This window comes from Diabrotica virgifera, chromosome 3 (genome assembly GCF_917563875.1).
Source record: "Diabrotica virgifera virgifera chromosome 3, PGI_DIABVI_V3a".
NCBI lineage: Eukaryota > Metazoa > Arthropoda > Insecta > Coleoptera > Chrysomelidae > Diabrotica > Diabrotica virgifera.
In genome coordinates, this window is record NC_065445.1 from 77,981,879 (window position 1) to 77,997,999 (window position 16,121).

At 29.8% G+C, this 16,121-nt stretch overlaps 1 protein-coding gene across 1 annotated transcript in view; it reads left to right on the top strand.

The window, feature by feature from the left end:
• Window positions 1-224: 224 nt before the first annotated feature.
• LOC126881166 (protein atonal-like) overlaps window positions 225-16,121 on the top strand; it is a 37,833-nt gene continuing 21,936 nt past the window's right edge. Inside the window, exon 1 of the mRNA XM_050645244.1 lies at window positions 225-522. The gene's annotated coding sequence lies outside the window, so the exon portion shown is untranslated. The remainder of the gene's footprint in view (window positions 523-16,121) is intronic.

Sequence of the window (16,121 nt, forward strand, 5' to 3'; positions counted from 1 at the left end):
ATGGATTCATAATATTGCCGTGCCTAACTCCTATTTGCCATATTTAAAATGCCCTACAAATAAAGACAGTTGCATATTGAAAGCTCTCATTCCAAGTCCAACCCTGTTATCGGGTGTCGGATCAAAATAAGTGGTGGTGCAAGCCTCTCATCAAAAGCGGCATCGATGGCACGCGACAGACGTTGTGTCAGGTCAGCCCCATTGTGCCCCATTGTATCGGTAACCTCTCGAATGGTTCATGCTATAAACACTTCCGCATGGGTCATCGGACCAACAACAACCCTTCTTTGGTTTCTATTTTTTTTCGGTTTAGAATTTTCGGAGATTTTTCTTCGCGGGTTTTTGTGTTTTATGAAGATAAATTTTAACAGATTGAATCTGTTTTATTTTTAAGAAATTTTGATTTAAGAAGAAAATTGGATTTAACAATGTGAGAAGTTTCAATTAAATATGTGGTTTTTTTAAATACATAGATCTTATGTGAATGAAAATGAAGATGGTAAAGTGAAAATATATTTAAATGTAAGTTTATTTTTATTTTATTTTGCATTTAGCATATTACAGTACTTTACGAGATTATGTATAGTAGAGGATTCGATATAAGGACGACATGTTTAATGTATAACAATTATTTGATATGTAATTTAGTATGTTAAAAATTATAAAAAACAAGAATATAATTTTGTCCAGGCTATAATTAATCAATAATTAAAAAATTACTTTTTTATAAATTCTACTAAAATCTATTTAAAACTGAAAAAATAACGAAAAATTACGATTTTCAAGTCCCAAAAACACAAGTAAATAAAAAAATATGAAAAAAAAAATTTAAGAAACGCTTTTCTTTAGTTACGAGTGACTAAAATTAAAAATATTATAAAAAAATCAACTAAAAAGCAAAAAATAAAAAAAAATTGAAAAAAACTAACACATTCGTCAAAGAAAAGCGTGGCGCGTCTTCATCGAATAAACGGTTTTCGCCCCTCGCTTTTCTTTAAGGAATGTGTTAGATTTTTTCCAATTTTTTTTTATTTTTTGCTTTTTAGTTTATTTTTTATAATATTTTTAATTTTAGTCACTTGTAACTAAAGAAAAGCGTTTCTTAAAAAAAATTTTTTTTCATATTTTTTTATTTTTTACTTTTTAGTCTTAGACTTTTCAAACATTAAAATATATCGTCATGTTTCTTAAAATATGTATAAAACTTATGATGTACTAACATGAAAAGTAGTCGGAATCGGCAAAAAATTTGAAACTTTATTTTTTATTTATTAAGCATAACGTAAACAATTAACGTAAAAAGTGAAATTATGTATAGTTCATATCATTAGCTACAATCCGTAAAAGTTTCAAGTATTTACATTGTAAAAAACAACAGAATTTGAGCATTTTCCATTAAAATCGTTTTTTTTTTATTTAAACAATTAATAAAAATAAAAAAATTTATTGATTATTAGTGTATTGTTCCCGCGAATTCATATGTCTGCAAATTTTCATTCATTTGCATTGGATAAAAGGCACTCAAATTAACGTCTAAAGATTTGACGCAAACTATTGGACTAAATAAAAGCGTTTAAAAATAATATTTTTTAATCATCAAGTACCTAAATTCAAGTTCAAACCTTCTGTCAGGTTCCGATAAGAATTTTTGCCATCTTTTATTCTAAAATATATTTTTTTAATTGTTAATGAGGAAGATTCCTTATGGGAAGGAGGGATTAACAACTAAAAAATAATGTTTTAAAATGAAACAATCCCAAAATACGTGTCAAGAACTAATAATATAAGCTTTGAGCTTTTAATTTTTTACTTATATTTTTAAGCCTTGAAAATTTGTTTCGAATGTTCCAAAAAATCTAAAATAATAGCTCGGGCCGAAAAAATTTTAGTAGATGTTGAATGGGTTGCGTGTGAGAGTTCATTTTACATTAAGTAAAAGACAGACGTACTCTCAATCATTAATGATTGAGAGTACGTATGTCTTTTACTTCATTTAATTTTAGTAGAATTTATAAAAAAAAGCTCATTTTTTAATTAATAATTAATTATAATCTGGATAAAATTATATCGGGCAATCGGGCACACCTTGTTTTTCATAATTTTTAACACACTAAAAATTAGATACGTATTAAATAATTTTTATCCATTGCTTTATTGCTTCTCTTTTGGTTTCTCTTTTTTTCGGTTTAGAATTTCGGATATTTTTCTTCGAGGGTTTTTATGTTTTTCAAAGTTAACGTTTAGTTTTAACAGTTTGACTGTTTTATTTTTACGGACGTTTGATGTTGATTTTAAATATTGGATGTGAAAAGATTCAATGAAATAATGTGACTTTTTAAAATACATCTCTTCTTTCATGTGAATGAAAATGAAGATGGTATAGTGAAAATATATTTATTAAATGTAAATTTATTTTTATTTTATTTTTTTTGTATTTTGGCATATTAAAATCTTGTCTACTATTAACATAATTCAATTCTTGCATCTATCCTGATACCAAATTTCATTTGCATATCTCCACCAATTTTTTAGAGCAATAAATAAATCATCAGTAGGTAAGAAAAAATTCAACATCCCGTATCTCGGAAACGAAGCATTTGTGGACATATGTCCGCATACGGATTAACGGATTACATTAATTGTGAATATTCATTGTGAATGTAATCCGTTAATCCTTTAGAGGTGTAAGTTGGTTGAATGTACGTAGGTACCTAGATAATTGTAGTCGTGACAAAGCTTTATCGTAATTATGTCATCTAATATGAGGCCTTTTTATTGTCCTCTAATGCACAAGAAGTATTCGTTTTTTTTTGTATGGACTTCTACACTCCATATATACTATTTACTTTATTTTTTTTTGGCCATGTAATTTAAATCGTCATAATCTTGAGCCACTATTACCTTATCGTCTGCAAAGTTGAGCGTATATACCATAGTATTGGTGAGTAGTATACCTGACTGTTACTACATTTCTGTTTCCATCTTTTTAAAGCATTTTCTGGGTATATTTTAAGTAAAGTGGGTAACAGGCAGCATCCTTGTTGTTGAATCCCTTTGATCCTTTGATGTACAAATCCTATATCTCGGTACATAACATTTTCGGTTATCCCTTAGTTTAGTTTTTCCCGAGATCAATATAAATTTGTTCTTTTGCTTCTTAAACAAAAGTGGTCAATACCACAAATAATATAAAAATTTAATTTTCACATTGAAATAATGATGTTCTATTGTTATTTTATAATCATAGAGATTAAACATATCGATATATTGTAAGTACAAATATGTACCGCAGAATAAGAAAAGTTATCTAGTTTCTTAAAATAAAACAATAAATTATTGCACACTCGTAATTTGCGATGTGTATTTTAGTTGTTTAAGTTGAAGTTTTGCTATTGGTAGCTATTCTAATGGTAAAATTTATTGCGTTGCTTTGTCTTTAATAAGTAATGCCTTTGAATAATTAATAGAAGCTCCAACGCATTAATCACTGTTTCGGCGTAATAATTATATAGCTATACCTTGTTTTTACTACTTCTAAACTTTTGAAATGCTTGTATTTACTATTACGATTTACGAATATGTACCTGGAACTTAACACCATCATTTTTTTTTCTCCTTGCATACACTTTATGTAAAACCATTATCATGACAGATTTCTTTGATATTGAAGATGTTGATTTGTATATTTGCTTGAATTAGTTTTCTTCTTTGTCGGTGTGATGTATAGTTTTCTTTACTTCCTGTCGTTTCTTTATTTCCTTGTTCTCATCCTACGTTTTCCTATTATTAGGTTTGCTGTCTCTGTAATTTATTTTTCTATTTGTTGCCACAGCTTTTCGATATCGTTGATTTGGTCTACTATATTTAGATGTTGTTTAATTTCCTGTTCCTGTTCCTCATTTTGAATTTTCTCGATCCTACACTGTCCCAATGCTTCGTTCGTTTTAAGGGGATGGGTACGTATTTTCGGCAGCAATGGTATTTAAATGGGGATTCATTTTTTTCGAATCCTGAGAAAACGAATAAGTATTTTTGAATAGTTTAAACGCAGAATGAAAGATTACGTTCTTACCGAGGGCCGAAAGTCCCTGAAAACTTCTATAATGTTTATTTTAATAAGTTACAGGGGTGAAAAACTAAGAGCAAATGTAGTGTGATTTTTAATTTCAAATATCTCATTCAAAAGAAACCTTTTATATATTGTAAGCGACTTTCGGCCCTCGATAATAATTTAGTCTATCATTCTGCGTTTAAAGTTTTTAAAAATATTTATTAGTTTTTTCAGGATTCGAAAAAAATGGACATTATGTCCGTGGTGATATTTTCAAAATCGAACAGTCGCTATCTTTGTCATACAACGCACTGAGTCAAATAGAATATGATGACAAAACAGTGACAGTTTTAAATATTTGACGTTTAAATTACTTGATTAAATATATCGGGAATATTTTGAGTTGTTGATTAAATAATATTGATACTGTATTTGATAAATAATTGATTTAAGACGTGAACTTAATAAAAAGTTATTTATTGTTTATTATTTATGGAAGATCCAAGCAGAGAATACACGAGGATATAATCTGTGATCCAAGTATTTTGTTGTTAAAGATGTTCAAAATTGTTGTTTAGAATTAAAAATTTTGTTTTAAGGCTATGGGTACATAATTCGCAAATATTTTACGTGTATCCCTACTTTTCTGTCTTTACACGGCAAATTACGCGTAGTAAAATTCACACTGGTATGGATATGTAAACATTACTAGAATGTCATTCTACTTGAAAATGTCATCATTAATTTCAAGAGATGGGTTTTGAATGTTCTTGGATAACTGTTATTTTTATAATTGGAAATTATTAATTCAGTTAATAAATGTGATAATTTTTTCACTAACTATGTATTCCGTGATTGTAATAATTTATTTGTACAACAAAGACTAATACTCAATCGAGAAAAGACGAAAAGTGTTAAAGTGATTTTTTAATAATATATTGTTATGGAACGCTTACAATTGATTATTATCCTGATGTATTCTCTGCTTGGATCTTCCACAAATAATACACAATAAATAACTTTTTATTAAGTTCACGTCTTAAATCAATTATTTATCAAATACAGTATCAATATTATTTAATCAACAACTCAAAATATTCCCGATATATTTAATCAAGTAATTTAAACGTCAAATATTTAAAACTGTCACTGACTGTCAGTGTCTGACTGACAATATATGCTGACAATATTATATTCGGTTGAGTGCGTTGTAAGACAAAAATAGATTTGGAAAATATTACCACGGCATTGTGTTTATTTTTTTCGTATCCTGAAAAAACCAATAAATATTTTTGAAAAATTTAAACGCAGAATGAAAGACTAAATTATTACCGAGGGCCGAAAGTCCCTTAGAATAAATAAAAAGTTTATTTTGAATGATATATTTGAAATTAAAAATCACACTAAATTTTCTCTTAGTTTTTCACCCCTGTAACTTATTAAAATAAACATTATAGAAGTTCTCAAGGACTTTCGGCCCTTGCTAATAACGTGATCTTTCATTCTGCGTTTAAATTTTTCAAAAATACTTATTAGTTTTCTCAGGATTCGAAAAAAATGAATCCCCATTTGAATTGCATTGCAGCCGAAAATACGTACCGATCCTCTTAATGTGCAATTATATCATTCTAATTTAAATGTTGTGAACTATAAAGGTACTTTCCTCTTGATCGAAATTTATATTTTTATATACCTCGTATAAAATTAATAAAATTTGATATACGATGGTTGCATCATAAATCTCAGACCATGAAAAGCTTTTTATGAAGAATAACTTTTCTTCGTCAAATTAAAAATAAAAGAGTTAAAAATAAAAATGTTGTTAGTATCCATAATTTGAGAAAAATCTTCAAATATTTTTTTCCATTAGAAGGATGTAATTGCACATATCAGACCATAATTTTTTATTCCAAACAACATTTCATATATTCAAACTATAGATTTTCCCAATAACAATTTAAATAAGAAAACTAATTAATTTAACTAATTAAGAAAATCCTTTTTTAAATTCATAAAAATAAAAGAAGAGTGAACTTTTTATGGGTTAAGGCTCATATAGGACTAACGCATAGTGAATATGTTGATAGTTTGGCTAAAAAAGCTATTGAGTATGGTACTTCAAATAATCGTAAGTGTTGCATATCATTTAGTTGACACTATTAAGCATTGAGTTAAAAATCAGTGGAGTCAATCACGGTGAGGTCTTTGTAAACAATCCAAATCTCAGTATTCACTGATTCAACCTTCTTTTCCAAATATATATTGGTTTAACAATTATGTAGTACCTCGAAGATATATAACAACATTAATCAGAATGAAGTTTGGACATGCATGTTTCCCTCTACATCTAGCAAGAATTAAAGTTTTTGATTCAAATATTTGTACTGAATGTCAGAAGGTGCGTGATTTGAATCACACTTTCTTTGAGTGCGAAAATTACATTCCACACAGCTATAATTTAATCGAAGATTTAATAAAATGTAATGTTTTTCCACCTTTCAATATATCCTATCTATTGTCTCTGAACAGCAAAAATATATATGATCGTTTAATGAAATTTATCTGTGAAACTAAAATTAACCTCTAAATTTATTAATCCTGATAATTTGATATATTATGTATGGGCCGGCGTAGCCGAGTGGTAGTGTGCTAGGCTAGCGTGCCGGTGGTCCGGAGTTCAAATCCTACCGCCGGCAAGAACAACTAGACATTTTTTAAATGTTTATAGGCCCCAGGTCGACTCAGCCTGAATAAAATGAGTAAGTACCTTGGGTAAAACCAGGGGTAATAATAGGCGGTTGAAGCGTAGCACTGGCCCTGTCACATTCCTTGTATACCGTAGGCCCTAGATATAGCAGACTACCCTGCTATACTCCCAAAGCCACGTGAGCGGTATAAAACGGGAGACTATTATTATTATGTACATATGGAAAAAGAAGAAGAAGATATATAATGGAGAAAAGTGGTGAGCAACTTGGATAGTCCATAGCGGCCACCTGTAGCTTTTGAACTGAGTAGAGAGCTGTGGAAGAGTTTGCTATGGAACTCTAAGGACCTCATTGCCTTCTTTATGTATGAATAGAAAACAAAAAAGTTGTGACTGGCTAATTGACACCCAAGTCTATGCCATAAAAAAACATTTCATATAGTCGGTTCGCTAAACTCAGACACAACTGGCTAGTGATTTTAGTCAGTAATTTTACCAATTTGACAAAAAAAATAATTACTAAATAGTTAATAATTACTAAATAATTAATAATCTTGCCAATTTTAGCAAAATTGACAAAAAACAAAAAAATTGTTTAGCTAAGTTTAGCGAACCGACTATAATAACAATTTTCATTTCATAAGAAATGGAACAGTCCATTTATCATTAGGTGTTAGGTACTCCCATTAAAGGGGAGGCCGTATACTCGTATAAACCTTTTTAAAATTGTTAATAAAGTATTGCTTTCAAAATATACTCAAATTGTATTTTTGAACATCGTATTTATTTTATATAATAATTAAATTCACTATCAAATGTCATTGATATTTTATTAATACTTTATTTAAAATTTAGTTTGACATTCACGAAGTGTCAAATTCAAATAATGTAAATAACCTCTATGTCTTGCTTAACAAATTCAGATTAAAAACTAGCCTACTTACAAGCAACGATTTCAGCTGACGTTTAGTGTGTCGGCAGAAAATAAAAGGATTGTGACGTCACAATTTAGACTTTGAGGTCGATTATCTCGAAGACGGTTAGAGATATCGAAATAGCGTTTTCAGATCTGGATTCAGAAGACAAAACTACATAAGACTCTATCGATAAATCTGCTCTAAGTATTGTAGGAACGGCAACGCAATAACACACACATTTTGCGAATTTATAAACGAAAAGTTTTCGTTAAAAATCACTTTAACACTTTTCCTCTTTTCTCGATTGAGTATTAGTTTTTGTTGTACATATAAATTATTACAATCACTGAATACATAGTTAGTGAAAAAATTATCACATTTATTAACTGAATTAATAATTTTCAATTATACAAATAACAGTTATCCAAGAACATTCAAAAGCCATCTTTTTAAAGTTACTGATGACATTGTCAAATAGAATGACATTCTAGTAATATTTACATATCCATACCAGTGTGAATTTTACTACACGTAATTTGCCGTGTAAAGACAGAAAAAGTAGGGATAGCCGTAAAATATTTGCGAATTATGTACCGATGGCCTCAAGTCTCTGTGATGATATTCTCAACCTAATTTTTGCTCTCACTAATGATCTGTATCTCCTGAGATCTACTCCCCTGAGACTTCCTATATCCAGAACTTTACGTAGTCAATTTGGTTCCGTGTAGTTGTCATTAGAGACCCAAATCTGTTTATGAATGTTTTTATGTTGGAATATAGTAGACTTTACAAGCATATTGTTAGCCTATGTTTGCTCTACGAGCCTTATCCGTTATCGTTTGAGATATCGTGGAGTCTACGTTGCCCTATTATCGGTCTTGGGTTGGGTTCTTTGCCAATTTGGTCAAAGGTGTAAAATGGTAGAAGCAAAAATGTATCTCATTCAAAATTCTGAGTCTTCAGAAGTCTCTGCAACTCCAACCACAATTATATCTTACTGCTCAGGGTCAGTAGTTATGAAATGCCTCTATATTGTTTAGGTTTCTTTAGGTAAACTAACATAAAAAGGGAAATCTCTATAATTGGCTATATATCATAGCAAAAATACTGTAGAAGAAAAAAACACTTTTTTTGTAACCGGTATATATCAATTTTATTAAAAAATTTTCTTAAAAAGATCCAAATTGGACAAAAACTTTACATCACAGATTAACAAACGTTTTCGGCCTTAGCAGACCATCATCAGGTTAAACTCTAGACTCTAGATCGTTGTAGTTGAAACTAGCCACAGAAATTAGTCCCATGACCTCTAAATAACAAATTTTAAGCCATATTTGCTTAATCTGATGCGACAACAAGTCGATGTTAGAAGATTAAAAATTAATCAAATGTGCGTCTTCATCTTTTCTCCAAGTTTGCACCGTGCACGTGCTGGCTTTATGGACCAACTCCGACTTCCTCATAAAACCTGCTTAGTTGGTCCGACTTCCTCTTCCTCATAAAACCAGCACGTGGACTGTGCAAACTTGAAGCAAAGATGAAGAAGCACATTTTATAAATTTTTAATCTTCTAACATCGACTTGTTGGCGTATCAGATTAAGCAAATATGGCTTAAAATTTGTTATTCAAGGGTCATGTGACCCATTTATGTGGCTGGTTAACCGGATGATGGTCTGCTAAGACCGAAAACGTTTGTTATTCTGTGATGTAAAGTTTTGTCCAACTTGGAGCTTTTTAAGAAACCCACGAGGAAAATAAAATTCCTGTAGCTGGATGTATACCATAAATCACAAAAAATACAGGATCCTTTGTAAAGTAAAAGGTACAGCTGGTTCCAAAAAAAACTGATACGACCCTTAAAGCGTATTTTGTAGAAAATTGAGCAGTCTATTTTGAAGGATAACTACTTATTATTTACATGCTGTCACTGCCAAATCTTAAAATTTGTCAAATATTGTTCGTCTGCTATAACTTTTCCCATGCGTCACGATTCATTTTCAAACAAATTAAGTCAAAACATAAAGTGAAACGTACGCCGATGTGTGTAGTATATAGTAAACAGTATACAAAATGTATAGGGTAAGGGGTCCAAATATGAGACCCTTTTTTAAAAACTCATGGTAATCGTAAAGTTTATGGACTCAAGAAGTCTTAAATTAGATATATGTCAGATAATTATGCTATTATATTGCAACAGGTTCAAAATTAATTTTTAACTAATATTTTTTACCAATAAATTAATTTTTTAAAAATGTCAAAATTCCCAACTTAAAAAAAGGTGTCTTAATATGAGACCATGTGGTATCCTCTAATATCAGACACCACGTTATATAGGTTAAACAGGTGATACAAATTATTTTAACGGATTGCTCTGGATATAAACCGTATTACATGCTGTAGACATGATTATATTGTTCTGAAGCTCTTTATTTGTGGCATATTATGCAATTTTTTTTAAATAAGCCACAATTTAAGTTAAAAATAAAAATTGAAAGTCTAAACATCAATAAATTTCATTTTTAACTTAAATTGCGGCTTATTTCCCAATAAAATAGTAAAAAGACATGATGCTATACTCAAAACATTACAGTACCCTAATATGAAATATCTCATATTAGGCACACTTGAGGGTCTCATATTAGGAGCAACCACGTGTGAACTTTTTAGACCGTATTTTGAGTTTAGGATTGGTTTCTGCGCCACTATAATTGTGTGTTTCTGTAACCAATTTAAGTAGCTATCAACTAATTACCAAGGTGTTTTTTTCTCTCACCTTAAAAATAAAAATTCAGTTTGAGCTACACCGATTAAAAAACTTATGACTCGCAAAAAACATAAAAACTTTACTGACTGGTAATACTAAATCACAGACATTCGATTTATTCTCAGCCTACTGGAAATACTACCAGAGCTTAGTTTTTACCTCACTCACCAGGCTGCAGCACTTACGAGTCTTTAGAGACAGGGGTCTCATATTAGGAACGGGTCTCATTATAGGATCCTTAACCCTATACACATGGACGTTCGTTTCACTTTATGTTTTGACTTAATTTGTTTGAAAATGAATCGTGACGCATGGGAAAAGTTATAGCAGACGAACTATAACTTATTCTGTTCAACCTCAAAAATAGCTGTTTGTTTCTTCTTCTTCTTTTTGTTTTTGGTCTCGCTGCAAGGCGATTACCAGTGGCTGTTTGTTTGTTTATTTTATAATTTGTCTGTCATAATAAATATAATATAATGTCAGACCTATCATACACTGCTCAAAATGATCAAATCTTACTATGCTAAAAGAAAATTTTTTAATAAAATTTATATATACCAGCTACAAAACGAAGTCTTTTTTTACTTCTACAGTAAACTAACATATTTCTCTCAATCGGCTGTACAGATATTTAATAATGTAGTAAAGAAAACAATTTATTTTACTACTGACGACCGGTTTCGCTGTTTACAATTTATACAGCATCATCAGGTCCGGTTAAAGTAAAATCAATTGCTACAAAACAAAAAACCAGAGTTAGTTAGGTGGTCTGGTTTGAATAAATTTTTAATGATACAGCCAATATCAAAGTACATCTGTCAAAGCATGCACATGAATACCCACATGTACGCGCGCATGGTGTACAATCCTCATACTCACAAACATGCACGCATCCATGTGCAGCGGCAAACTATAGTATGTCAAGTATAAGATATATACTTACTTTCCGGTATAAGGGAAAAAAGTAGTAGTATTCAATATCATACTTTTCATGCACCTTGCTAGAGGGATGGCTGGTGAAGGGAAAGATTTCAATGTAATATATTAACTAAACATCGATGGGGTCTTGAAGGGTTTAGTAGGAAAATACGACATTAAACCGATAATCCAATTTGTTAGTTATATATAGTAATGTTATTTTAATTATATCTATGGTGATGTTATCTTATTTATAAATGTAGCTTTTATTATATGATAGTTAGATGTTGTGTTGGGTGTGCGACTTTAAGAAAAATTGTTCGTTTGTGTAATAAATATGATCTGTTTGTGAATATTTATTTTCTCTGTTTAAAAATTGTAGTTGAATATAAAATTGAACAGTAGTAATTTGTTAAAACTTTTTTATATTTAAAAAATATTAAAATTGTCCAAATTAGTCAAAATTTAAAATCATTCATAACTGACTCAGAGTTAACTCTTTATTTGATTGACAGAGTTAGCATTTGATTTTACTTTAACCGGACCTGATGATGCTGTATAAATTGTAAACAGCGAAACCGGTCGTCAGTAGTAAAATAAATTGTTTGTGAGAACGTCTCTCTTTTCTTTACTACACTAGTATGGACTCACACATGCAACACATTCATTATATTTAATAATATTTAAATATATATTTAATGATATATATTTAAATATCGGCTTGTAAATATTTTAAAATCTTACAATTTGGATCAGTAAAGATAATTAGATTTTTACTACACGTCAATTTTTACCAAATATCATTGTTTTACCAAATAAAACGACACATCTGATGCTCTTTATAATCTAGCGCGAATCTAATACCGTAGTCTTTAGGGGAGTGCAATTAGAACGAAAAGATACAATTTTTCGGAAAAAATCAAACAACGTTATATTTTTCTAAAACTTTTTTTGTTAGTTTATAAATATGTTAAAGTAAAAAGTTCTACTCACAAATTTCGCCGCTAATTGTTTATTAATTGTTTAAACAATAACAATTGTTTTGTATAAATAATGTTAAGAATGTGGGTGAATTCAACATTTTATTTTGATAAAAAATGTTTTTATTTAAGTTTTGATTATGCTGAACCCGAATCTAACATTACAATTTGCAAATTCAAAATGGCGGATTCAAAATGGCGGATTTTTTCCTAAAAATCCTTAAAAAGTAGTTGTAAAATCCGAATTTTTTTTATAAAACGTGTTTGTTTACATATATGTGGATATTTTTGAGAGGTTGCTGAACCTGAATCAAATTTTGATAATTTAAATTATAAAATGGCCGATCCAAAATGGCGAATAACTTAAAAAATAGTTGTAAAATCATAATTTCTTTACAAAATGTATTTATTTCTACATAATATATTTATTTTTGAGAGCTTTGATAAACCTAACTTAAATGTTAACATTATAAACTATAAAATGGCGGATCCAAAATGCGGATTTTCTAAAAAGAACATAAAAAAGAACATTTTTCTAAAACATTTATTGTCTTTATTTTTAAGAGGTTGTTGAATCTGAATTAAAGATTAAAAATTTAAATTTCAAAATGGCGGATCCAAAATGGCGGATATTTAATTGAAAAACAAGTAGAATCCAATCAAACAAATATGGAATTTCATTCTTAAAAAAAAGATAAACAAATAATTTTCACAGTCCTATTAAAAATTAAAATGTATTAGAAAGAATATTAAAAAAAAACAAATTTTCGATTAGAAGAATATAATTACATATTGGAACATAGTTTTTAATTCCAAACAACTTTTCTTTATAAAAATTTTCGATATTGTGAAATATAAAGGTACTTTACTCTTGAGTGAAATTCATATTTTTTGACAGACCTCGTACAAAATTAACGAAATTTGATATTTGATGGTTGCATCTTATGTTATATAAGATGCAGAGTATTTTATAAAGAATAACTTTTTTTCGTAAAACTGATATTAAAAAAGTTATCAATAGGTTCCAAGTTGCGCAGACATACTGTATAAGAGCTAAAAACATTTTTTTTGTTGAACATTTATTATTGTTGAAGCTTATTATTAAATGTATTTTAGGTAAGTTTTACAGAAAAAAGTTTTGATCACTCTGTATATACATATTTTCAGCTGGTCATTTTCGGTTTTTGTATTACATTTTTGTTATCTTTTTTACTTTTCTCAAAAAGAAATTGTTTATTTCATGTTTAAACTAAAATAATTTAGTGTTTTTTTTAAGATTACATCCCAAGCTTTAAAAATATAGCAAAAAAATTGTATTAGATTTATTCAAACTTGAGTAATACCGTCTTAAAGTGGTGGAAATTCTGTAAAACTACGTTCTACATTTCAAGTTTTCAAATATTACATTTTTTGAGACATCGTATTATTTGAATTAAATTTTTGAGATTTTTTTTGAATAAAATATCGTTTAGTAAGATTATTGAGAGGTAAGTTGGGCAAATTTGAGGGTTTTATAAGTAAAATTGTATTAGTTACACATTTTTAAATCATTTTTAAACAAAATTCATGTAAGGCTCACTTTCCGCCCACACCGTACTTATGTCCATACATTTTATTTCTTTTTATTACAACCATAAGATAGCTTATTTCATCTTCTTTCATGTCCAATTTGTAAAATTTCTTTTGATCCATTAGTTAAAGAATTACATTAAAAAAACTCAACCGTGCACTTCTTCCAACGCTAGTTTACAGTGCGCCAATGTGTGTGAGAAGGGTAACTTTAGCGTTATAAATAAAAAATTACAGAATCTAGAGATTTAACTTTAGAAAAATCTTTATATAAGGTTTTTTTTGTAAAATTTTCTGAATTTTTCAATGGGCAAGTTAGTTTTTTTCTAAAAATTATATTTTCGGAGTTATTTAAAAAAACATCTAACTTCTCTGTTCATTTGTTTAATAAAAAATGAAGCACCCACTTCTCGAGTAGAACTTTTTGATGTGTTGTTTATTAAACATTTCTTAATGAAATTACGAAAAGTTTTATCTTGTTTGATTTTTTCCGAAGTGAAAATCTAAATGCACTCCCCTACTTGTTTGTAGCCCAGAGTCGAGTTCTGATACGCATTATTATTAAGTAAAATCTTTTATTTTTGACTTCTGAGGCACAATTTGGCACATACATCACAACTTACTCTGTATATGTTCGCCGGTAAAATAGTCTCGCTTTACCTATATTTACTTGTTTATTAAAGAGAAGTTAAAAAAGTAAAAAAAAATGAATTCATATACGAATGTAGTAAAACGACATCGTCAACTGATATAGTTCAAGAACATGGCAATAAAAACCAACGATTCCTGAAAGATGCTTTTTAGATTACCGAGCAAAAAATGACTAAAGTACAGTAAATCTAAATGAGACAAGTTTCTGTTTGTTGCTACTTGGTAGAATACGCAAACTATGTATTTAATATAAGATATAGCCCAGGCTATGGGTGAAAAAGTGTGCATTAATTAGTGAATTTTTGAAACCTAATCCGAGTATATCAAATAGACAAAGACAAAATACATACAGGAACTTTTTGATGATACTAGATCCGAACAACCTTCATCCTACATAATATGTGATCACTTACCAATCACATCAGATGAAGTGGAAAGTGCCATATCACAACTAAAAGACGGCAAAGCTCCTGGACCTGACAATGCATATGCTGAATTCATAAAACTATTTAACACCGCACCGGCGGTACTCAACGCCTAACCAAAATATTTAATGATATATTTAAGCGGAGTAATACCAAGAACATGGTTGAAATCGACGTTTATTGCTTTACCAAAGAAAACAAAATCCGTATCTTGCAGTGATTTCCGAGCCATCAGCTTAATGAGCCACATTTTAAAATTATTTCTAAAAATTATACATCAAAGAATATATATTTTATATTATAGACTGTGCGAAGAAAAAATCAGCCGTACACTGTTTGGTTTTCGGAATGCAGTGGCTACAAGAGAGGCTCTATTTAGTATACATGTGCTGTTTCAACGATGTAGAGACGGAAATTGTGATATTTACGCATGTTTCATTGCTTACCATGAAGCGTTCGATACAGTAAAGCACGACAAGCTGACGGAGATATTAACCAATATTGGAATAAACACCTGTGATTAATGGATTATCACTAATCTGTACTGGAATCAAACATCATCTATCCGGACAGATGCAGGATAATCCGACGATATCAAAATCAAACGTGGGATCCGTCACGGATGCATACTATAACCACTGCTGTTTAACATCTACTCTGAGGAAATCTTTCAAGAAGCAGTGGATGATGTTGAAGCCAGAATTCGAATTAACGGAGAATGTATCAAAAGACACGCAGACAACACGGTGGTTTTCGCTGACAGTTCTGAAATCCTCCAGGAATTAATGAACAGAATCGCAGAAATCAGTCAGAGGTAGGGACTTTCACTAAACACTAAGAAAACAAAATGTATGATAATCTCTAAGAAGTACCAGCAATTTGGACAAATCAGTCTGAACGGACAACAAATAGAAAAAATAAAAACATACACCTACCTAGTACGAACGTTAATGAAAATTGGGACCATTCCATAGAAATCAAATGTAGAATAGAGAAATCAAGATCTGCATTTCAAAAAATGGCTAAATTATTCAAATGTCATGATCTGTCGATACCCATAAAAATCAGGCTACTATGATGCTATATCTTTCCTATACTGTTGTACGGAGTTGAGTCATGGACTCCCACAGACGCCACC